Raw genomic sequence first — 8,570 nt, 5'->3', positions numbered from 1 at the left:
AGACGTCCCGAGGCACACACCAGGCCACATGCGTGTGGCCCCAACTAACGGGGGTGGGAAGGAAAGTCTAGACAGTGTCGGACTCAGAAATGCAGCAAGTTGGGGCTGGAGCAATAGCCCAGCGGGGAGGGCGTTTGCCTCGCACGCAGCCGACCCGGGTTTGATCCCCGGCATCCCGTAGGGTCCCCTGAGCACAGCAGTTCCTGAGTGCAGAGCCAGGAGTAACCCCTGAGCATCGCCAGGAATGATCCAAAAAGCAAAACAACAATAACAACAAAAAACCCACAAAAACTAGAAATACAGCAAATAGAATTCCAACAGGTGGCTCAGGAATTGTGGTGCCATGTTCTGTCTGGAGACATTTGCTAAGTCTTTACGAGGGGCCAGAGCAGTAAGACCCCGGGGAGGGCGTTTGCCTTGCACATGACCCACCCAGGTTCAGAGCCCCATATCCCATATGGCCCCCCAAGCATACCTGGAGTGACTCCGAGTGCAGTCGGGCATATTGCTGAGCACTGCGCCTGCGACCCAACCACCACCCCCCCCCTGCAAAAATGAGGAAGTTTTTACTAAAAACCATTGTAGCAGAAGTGCCCTGAGAGAAATCAGATCAAAATGATGCATGATATCTTTTAAAAGGTCACTGTCACTGTCATTGTCATCCCGTTGCTCATCGATTTGTTCGAGCGGGCACCAGTAACGTCTCATTGAGAGACATTGTTTTTGGCATATCCAATCCACACGGGTAGCTTGCCAGGCTCTGCCTCGAGGGCTCGATACTCGGTAGCTTGCCGGGCTCTCCGAGAGGGGCGGAGGAATCGAACTCAGGTCCGCCATGTGAAAGGCCAGAAATTAGCACCTATAAACGTATTGGGAGGAAAACTTGGTTCTTTGTGTTGCATATATAATTTTAGTACCATGACATTAATATGTGAATTGTGAATAAATGTATCAGCAGGCAAATTTGTAGCTATTTGGAATTTTTTTATGATAATGGTAATACAGAGTCATAATACTAGCTCCTCCCTCTCCCCAAAACTTTTATTAGAATCTGATTTTTCCCCTTATGTATTTATTTTATTTTTTAAATATAAGTGGTACCAGAGAGCTGGAGTGATAGCCTAGCGGCTAGGGTGTTTGCCTTGCACATGGCTGACCCGGGTTCGACCCCTCCGCCGCTCTCGGAGAGTCCGGCAAGCTACCGAGAGTATCCCGCCTGCACAGCAGAGCCTGGCAAGCTCCCTGTGGCGTATTCGATATGCCAAACACAGTAACAAGTCTCACAGTGGAGACATTACTGGTGCCTGCTCGAGCAAGTTGATGAGCAACGGGATGACAGTGACGGTGACAGTGACAGTGGTACCAGGGCTTGAGCCTGGTGCCCACTGTGTTTTCCCCGCCCTCCCCCCCCCCCCCCGCAGGCAGTAAAAGCCCAAGGTCCACCCACCGTCTGCCAGGCCGTAGGGCAGGGAGTGGTCCCAGCAGAAACCGAGGGTCCTGGTACCCAGTCTTGGGGATGCAGGGCAGGGGGCCAGGGCAGGCCCTGTGCTGGGGGAGGGAGGCTCCCTGAGACTCAGTTTCCCCAGAGACCAGCCAGGCTCCCTGGGGAGAAGCACAGACCAGCCCGGGGCCCTCTGGGCTTTGTGCTTGGCCTGTGGGCCGCTGCCCTCTGCTGCCCACCCGCCTCGTGCCGTCCATCCCTCCGCTTCCCTGCCAACTCTGACTGGGCCCACCAGCCGGGCTGGCAGCCAGACCCTGGGGCAGGGGCCTTGAGGGCGCCCTGCAGGGCTGGTGTGGGGCTTTGTCCTTTGTTGGGGGGTGGGGGGAGGGCGCACCTGGCAGTGCCTGGGGGGCTGTGGGGATGCTGGGGACTGACCCAGGTGGCCACATGCCAGGTGAGGGTGCTGTGCCCAGCGGGCAAGGTGGATGCCCCCGCTGCTGTGCTCTCCTGCCCTGTGGCCTTGTCTGGCTCTGCTGGGAGCCGCCCCGTCACCCGCATCCCTGTAGATGCCTTCCATGGTCTGTCTGTGTGTCTGTCTGTCTGCACACTTTGTCGGCACCTCGGGGCCAGGTGGGGTTGTGCTCACCGTGTGTGTGTGTGTGTGTGTGTGTGTGTGTGTGTGTGTGTGTGTGTGTGTGTCTGTGTGTGTGTGTGTGTGTGTGTGTGTGTGTGTGAGCATCTCGGGCCCGGGGCGGGTGGGTGGGGTTCTGCTCAGCGCCTCGGGCGGGATGTGTATGAATAAGACGGCACACACCAGCTCGTCACGTGTTCCCGGATAAACAAGGCCAGTCCTGAGTGCCCTTGGTGCCACCTCCGTGCCACACAGCCCGTTTGCTGCTGCGGGCACCGGGCAGCCCCCGGCTCCTGGAGGCCGTGAGCAGAGGTGGCCCCAGCGCCCGTCTTGCCTGGGCTGCTGGCGGCGTGGGGTCCCTCCATCCCTCCAGCAGCTGGCCCCCGGGGACAAGGCGGCGCCCACCCCCACCGGCCCCAGAGGCTCGCGGCCACCGCGCTTGCCCTGTCGTCTCAGAGGCTGGAATCTGGAGCTGGGACTCGCCACCCCTCGTGCCCTCATCAGCGTCACCCACGGGGCGAGGGTCAGCGGCCCCTCTCCAGGCCGGCCGCCCCGCCCGTCAGCGCCCAGACTTCCGGCCGGCCCCAGGGCACGGGCGCCCTCTGAGCCCCTCCCCCCGCCGTGGGCGGACGGGGTCCCCTGTCCCCTGGCGGCCAGCGCAGGTTTTCAAGAACTTGCCTGGCATGTACCGACCCCGATGCCATCCTTGCCCCTCGCCCCCCACCCGCTGGGTCCCCTGGTCCCAGCCAGGAGTGATCCTGAGCACAGAGCCAGGAGTCAGCCCTGAGCACTGCCGGGTGTGGCTGTCCCTGCGGAGCCGAGTGGCCGGGAGAGGTGGCGTCGGCCCCGCGGGTGGGCATGCACTAGACGGGCGCGAGGTCAGGGCTTCTGTGTCCCCGGCGGGCTCCCGTGGGCAGCCGGGGTCACTGCAGGCCACCCTGCGGGGCGACCCCCGCCTGCACGTCTCCAGGCTCCCGGCCCTCGTCCCCGCGGGGCGTCTGGGGGAGCAGGGGCGCGGGTTTATATAGCGTCCCCTGCATCTATTTAGAGGAGGTTCATTTAGGGATTAGGGGCTGGGCTCGCTCCGCGTCATTAAGCGGACCACATCTGCCGCCAGCCGCAATCAGCAGAACATTGAGGAAAGTTATAAAGGAATCTCGGCGCCGATTCATTCTGCCCGGCTCCCCGCCGATTGCACGCGCCGGGTGGGCGGCGGGGGGTGGCGTGGAAGCCAGCCCAGGGCTGCCGCTGCATTCCAGGGCGCCCGCCTGGTCCCGAGGGGTCACTCTGCTCCCGGCGTGCTTGCGGCCCCGTTGCATGTGGGACCTGGTGCGTGTTGGCCCCAGTGTGTGACCCAGGGCATGTGTACCCTGATGCGTGTGCACCCCAGTGATGTGTGACCCAGTGCTGTGTACCCCAGTGTATATACCCTAGTGTGTGTGTACTCTGGTGCGTGTGTGCCGTGGTTTGTGTGTGCCCCGGTGTGTGTGTACTCTGGTGCATGTGTACTTCGTGTGTGTGTACCCTGGTACATATGTAACCTCATGCGTGTGTACCCCGGTACGTGTGTAATCTCATGCGTGTGTACCCTGGTGCGTGTGTGCCCCTGTGCGTGTGTACCTTGGTGCAGGTGTACCCTGGTGCGTGTGTGCCCTGATGTTTGTGTGCCCTGGTGTGTGTGTACCCTGGAGCATGTGTGCCCCGATGTGTGTGTGCCCTGGTGCATGTGTACCCCGGTGCGTGTGTGCATTGGTGTGTGTACCGTGGTGTGTATGTGCCCTAGTAAGTGTGCCCTAGTGCGTGTGCACTCTGGTGTGTGTGTACCCTGGTGCGTGTGTGCCCCTGTGCGTATGTACCCTGGTGCAGGTGTACCCTGGTGAGTGTGTGCCCCGATGTGTGTGTGCCCTGGTGCGTGTGTGCACTGGTGTGTATACCCTGGTGTGTATGTGCCCCAGTGAGTGTGCCCTAGTGCGTGTGTACTCTGGTGTGTGTGTGCCCCTGTATGTGTGTGCCCTGGTGCGTGTGTACCCCAGTGTGTGTGTGCCCTGCTGCTCTCAGGCCAGGCGCCCCTGTCAGACAAGACACCTGGCTTGGGCGTCCTTGACCAGCGACTTCTCTGGCAGCCTCAGTTTCCCCGTCTGCCGAGGGGGTACCTGGCACAGGGTGCTCTCCCCTGGCAGGTGGGTGAGGGGGCCGGGGGACTCCCTAGGCAGTGGGTGGGCACATGCACTCTCGCACTCCACAAGCACCCCATGGGGGGCTCAGTGCTCGCCACGTCGGGGCCGCTGGGCTTCCAGGGGCTCGAGAGATGGGACCTGGGTTTACAAGGACAAACTTCGTGTCCGGGAACTGGACATGGAGTGACCGTGTCCCCTCTCTGGGAACCCCAGGCCAGCCTGGCCTATTTGGAGGGAGGGAGAAAGGCTGTGTGTATTGGGACAGGGGAGCACCCGTGGGGCGAGGGTTGAGCACAGAGCTAGGAGTAGCCACTGGTCACGGCTGAGGGTGGTTGGTCAGCCCCTTCCCCCAAATAGAGAGCATAGAACGGGTGTGTGTGTGTGAGGACTTCTGAGCAGGCACACTCCATGCACCGACCACTGGGCAGGTGTGTGTGTGTGTGTGTGTGTGTGTGTGTGTGTGTTCTATGCACCAACCACTGGCCAGGTGTGTGTGTGTGTGTATGTGTGTGTGTGTGTGTGCGCTCCATGCATCGACCACTGGGCAGGTGTGTGTGTGTGTGTGTGTGTGTGTGTGTGTGTGTTCTATGCACCAACCACTGGGCAGGTATGTGTGTGTGTGTGTGTGTGCTCTATGCACCAACCACTGGGCAGGTGTGTGTGTGCGCGCGCGCGCGTGTGTGTGTGTGTGTGTGGCGTGGGGATGCGCCTGCCCCCAGCAGACAGGAGAAGCGTGTCTGCAGACAGCCGTGAATTCCGGCCATCGCTCTGCCGGTTTATGTTCACCAGAGTCGGGGCGGCCTCCATGCACCCAGACCCCTTTCAGTCTGGGGACGAGGCGCAGCAGCAGGAGCGTGGGGTGGGGGCCCGGCCGGCCACTCTGGGCCCGAAAGCGTTAAGGGGGGAGGAGAGGCTGAGAAAGCCGCGGCTGCTTCTCCTCCGGATCTTTTTAGTGTCAACTTAAATGTACACAAATAGCGGATGATGATCTCTTTTATTGGACTAACATTTATCCAGTAATATCCACACACTTTAAAACCGTCGAGGCCTCCTCTTCAGGTGTTCATTTGAATAGAAATAGCTGAACGAGTGTTTTTATAATTGATCCCCGGAGAATGCGGTGTCTAGCGCTGCATAACCACCATTTTCCCCAATGCTGGGTTGGGTGTTTTTTTTTTTTCTTCTCCCCCCAAATTGCCACTCTGCAAAATTAGGATTTTGTACAATTTTGATAAGAGAATTAACCCCCCGCATGCCAGACTCTCTGAGCGAGAGGAGTCTCTGGGGCTCCCCCTGTGTGGACTGGGGGGTGCCCAGCTTCCCCCGGGGCCCTGCAGGGGGAGGGGCAGGGGCTGCTTCTCGGGGGTCCCTGGGGGCGTGGGGGGCACTGAGGGCTGACTCGACGCCGTCGGGGGGCATTAGGTGTACCACACACTTGGGGGTCCCTGCCCAGGGATCTCCGCTCTCGACATAGCCTCTGTGCCCTGTGGGGCGAGCCCCCCACCCTAGGGACCCCCGGTATCTGGGACCTGGGGGCCGGCCCCCGAGGACATCACGCAGAGGCGACTCACGAGCACTCACTCCAGTTCTGGGGCTGCGCTCAGCATCCCACCCCGGCGGACGTGGAAATGGAGAGTTTGGGTGGGTCACCCCCGCAGTGCTCCGAGGAGCCTGTCCCAGGACCATGAAGCCCGGGGCTCTGTGCTGCCCCTGGCCTCGGCCACTGCTCATGGCCGCCTGGACGCCTCCTGGCCACACGGCAGAGGGACGGCAGGTTCATGGCCCTCTGGGACCTCGTCACGCCAGGCAAGAGTGTTTCCAGGAACGCTGCCCCCCTGACATTCCAGGCCAGCCCCTCAAGGTGGCATGGCCCCTTCTCTGTGTTGGGAAAGAGTCGAGGACCCCCTCCCCGCCCCCCTACACACACATACACCCCCACCCGCCCCTGGGCCATGCAGACACCCAGAGTCCACGGGTGAAAGGGACCTTCATGCAAGATCCTCTACCTTTTTGGTGGGGGGACTCACACCCACAGTGCTCAGGGGCCACTCCTGGCTCTGTGCTCAGGGATCCCTCCTGGTGGTGCTCGGGGGACTGTCCTGGGTGCCAGGCAAGGACTCTGGGTCATCTGTGTGCGGGCCTTACCTGCTGGACTGTGGCCCCAGCTCCTGTTCTGTTTCTTTTTTTCTTTTGCTTTTTGGGTCACACCTGGCAATGCTCAGGGGTTACTCCTGGCTCTGCACTCAGGAATTACTCCTGGCGGTGCTCGGGGAACCATATGGGATGCCGGAGATCGAACCCGGGTCAGCTGCGTGCAAGGCAAACGCCCTCCCCGCTGTGCTGTCACTCCGGCCCCCCATTCTGTTTCTTTATGGGCAAAGGGAATTGTGAAATTCAAGGCTGGGGCCGGACTCCTGGGCTTCGTGCTCCTGGCTTGGCTCTGGGGAGGGGCTCCTGGGGCCCTGGGTGCCCCCTAGGAGTCTGCGGTGCAGCCTGGAAGTGAGCCACGTCCCCTCTGCCCCACCAGGCTCCCTGGTAACCCAGCAGGGCTGGTCTCTGCTTCTCCCCTGGCTCCCAGCTCGCCCTGAACACGGCCCACACCGGGTCCTCAGTGGGTCGAGAAGGCCGGCGCCCCAGCTGCCTTTCTGTACCGCAAGGCACACGCTTGTGGGGGCCTGGCTGGGGGTACACGCTTTGCTCGGTGAGGCCCTGAGCTGGATCCCCTACCACGTAACTCCCCACTCCTTGTGGGAGTGGCCTCGGGCCCCTGCGTCCACACAGTGTCTGTTACCATGCTGTGGACGCCCGCTTCAACCTCGTGTCCCCTGATGGTGCCTCGTGCCCGGCTCCCAGTCCGGGAGGACCGTGGTCTGGGGGCACGGTCCATCACTCTCCTGGGGTAGTCGGGGGCGATCTCGGAAGAACCAAGCCCTTATTTACTCTGAAGCCATATGAGCACCTTCTGGTGGGAACCGGGGACTCTCTGGGCGTGCGGGTGGCTGCGGGGCAGGTGGGACAGAGGCGGGCATGGGTGGTCTTACCTTGGACAGTGCCGGGGCAGAGGGGACCAGCTGGCGGCTGCCACCTCCCCCCGTCCCAGGCTTCACCCACCTCTGGGCACCACTCCTCTGCGTGGGGCTGCCCCAGCTCCCCAGAGCCCCACTACCCTGGATCTTTAGGGGGGGGCGGGGTCAGGGGTCACACCTTATAGTGCCCAGGGGCTACTCCTGAGTCTGTGCTCAAGAGTGACCCCTAGGGGCCAGAGTCATATGCAGCAGGTAGGACCCTTGCCTGGGTTCCATACGGCCCCCCACCCCCATATGGTCCGCTGAGCTAGGAGTGTGTCCTGAGCACTGCTGGGTGAGTCCTTCCCCAAAGAGCGGCCCATCGTGGTGCCCGCGGGACCGTGCGGTGCCAGGAATTGAACTGGGGCCGGCCGCGTGCCAGGCAGATGCTTCCCTCCCGTTCTGCCTCTGGGGCGGGTGGAGTCCGGCCTTCGCAGCCGAGGGCAGCGGTGCCAGGACGGCGGCTGTGCTCGTGCTCCCCCTTGGGGCTGGGGTTCTCCTCCCTGCGCAGGAAGCAGTGTCTGCCGGGAAAGAGTGCCCGGGGTGGGCGCAGCGCACGGACTAGAGCTGCCGTGTCCAGGGGCTTCAGAAACGCCGGGACTTGGGGCCGGCGCGAGAGCACAGCAGGTAGGACGCTCGCCTTGCACGCGGCTGACCTGGGTTCAATCCCCGGCATCCCATATCGTTCCCAGAGTGATCCCTGAGCTGAGAGGCAGGACTGAGCCCTGAGCACCGCTGGGTGTGGCACGAGAGAGACTCGCCAGAACTTGCAGGAGCTGGTGCAGAAAGATGGAAGTGGCTCGTTGTTGGGTTTTGTTTTGTTTTGTTTTAATTCTGTTTTGGGGCCAGCCCTGGCGGTGCCCAGGCTTCCTCCTAGCCCTGTGCCTGGGGGTCACTCCCGGTGGGGCTCGGGGAATCCTGAGGTGCCAGGGACAGTTGCTGGGTGGGCTGTGGGCGAGGCGAGCGCCCATCTGCTGGACCGAGGCTCCTCTGGGCGGGGCCGGGCTCCTCTGTCCCGCGGGGAGACGGGGAGGGTGGCGGGGACACGGTGTGTGCAAGGCCGGCTGGTATACGGGAAACGGCCTTGGGTTCGAGCAATGGCACAGCAGGGAGGGCGTTTGCCTTGCATCTGGCCGACCTGGGTTCGATCCTCGGCATCCCATAGGGTCCCCTGAGCACCGCCAGGAGTCATTCCTGAGTGCGGAGCCAGGAGTCACCGCTGAGCATCGCCGGGTGTGACCCAAAAAGAAAAAGAA

The sequence above is a fragment of the Sorex araneus genome, chromosome 3 (genome assembly GCF_027595985.1).
Source record: "Sorex araneus isolate mSorAra2 chromosome 3, mSorAra2.pri, whole genome shotgun sequence".
In the NCBI taxonomy this organism is placed as follows: Eukaryota; Metazoa; Chordata; class Mammalia; order Eulipotyphla; family Soricidae; genus Sorex; species Sorex araneus.
The sequence above is the reverse complement of the archived record's forward strand: the minus strand, read 5'-3'. Positions refer to the sequence as shown.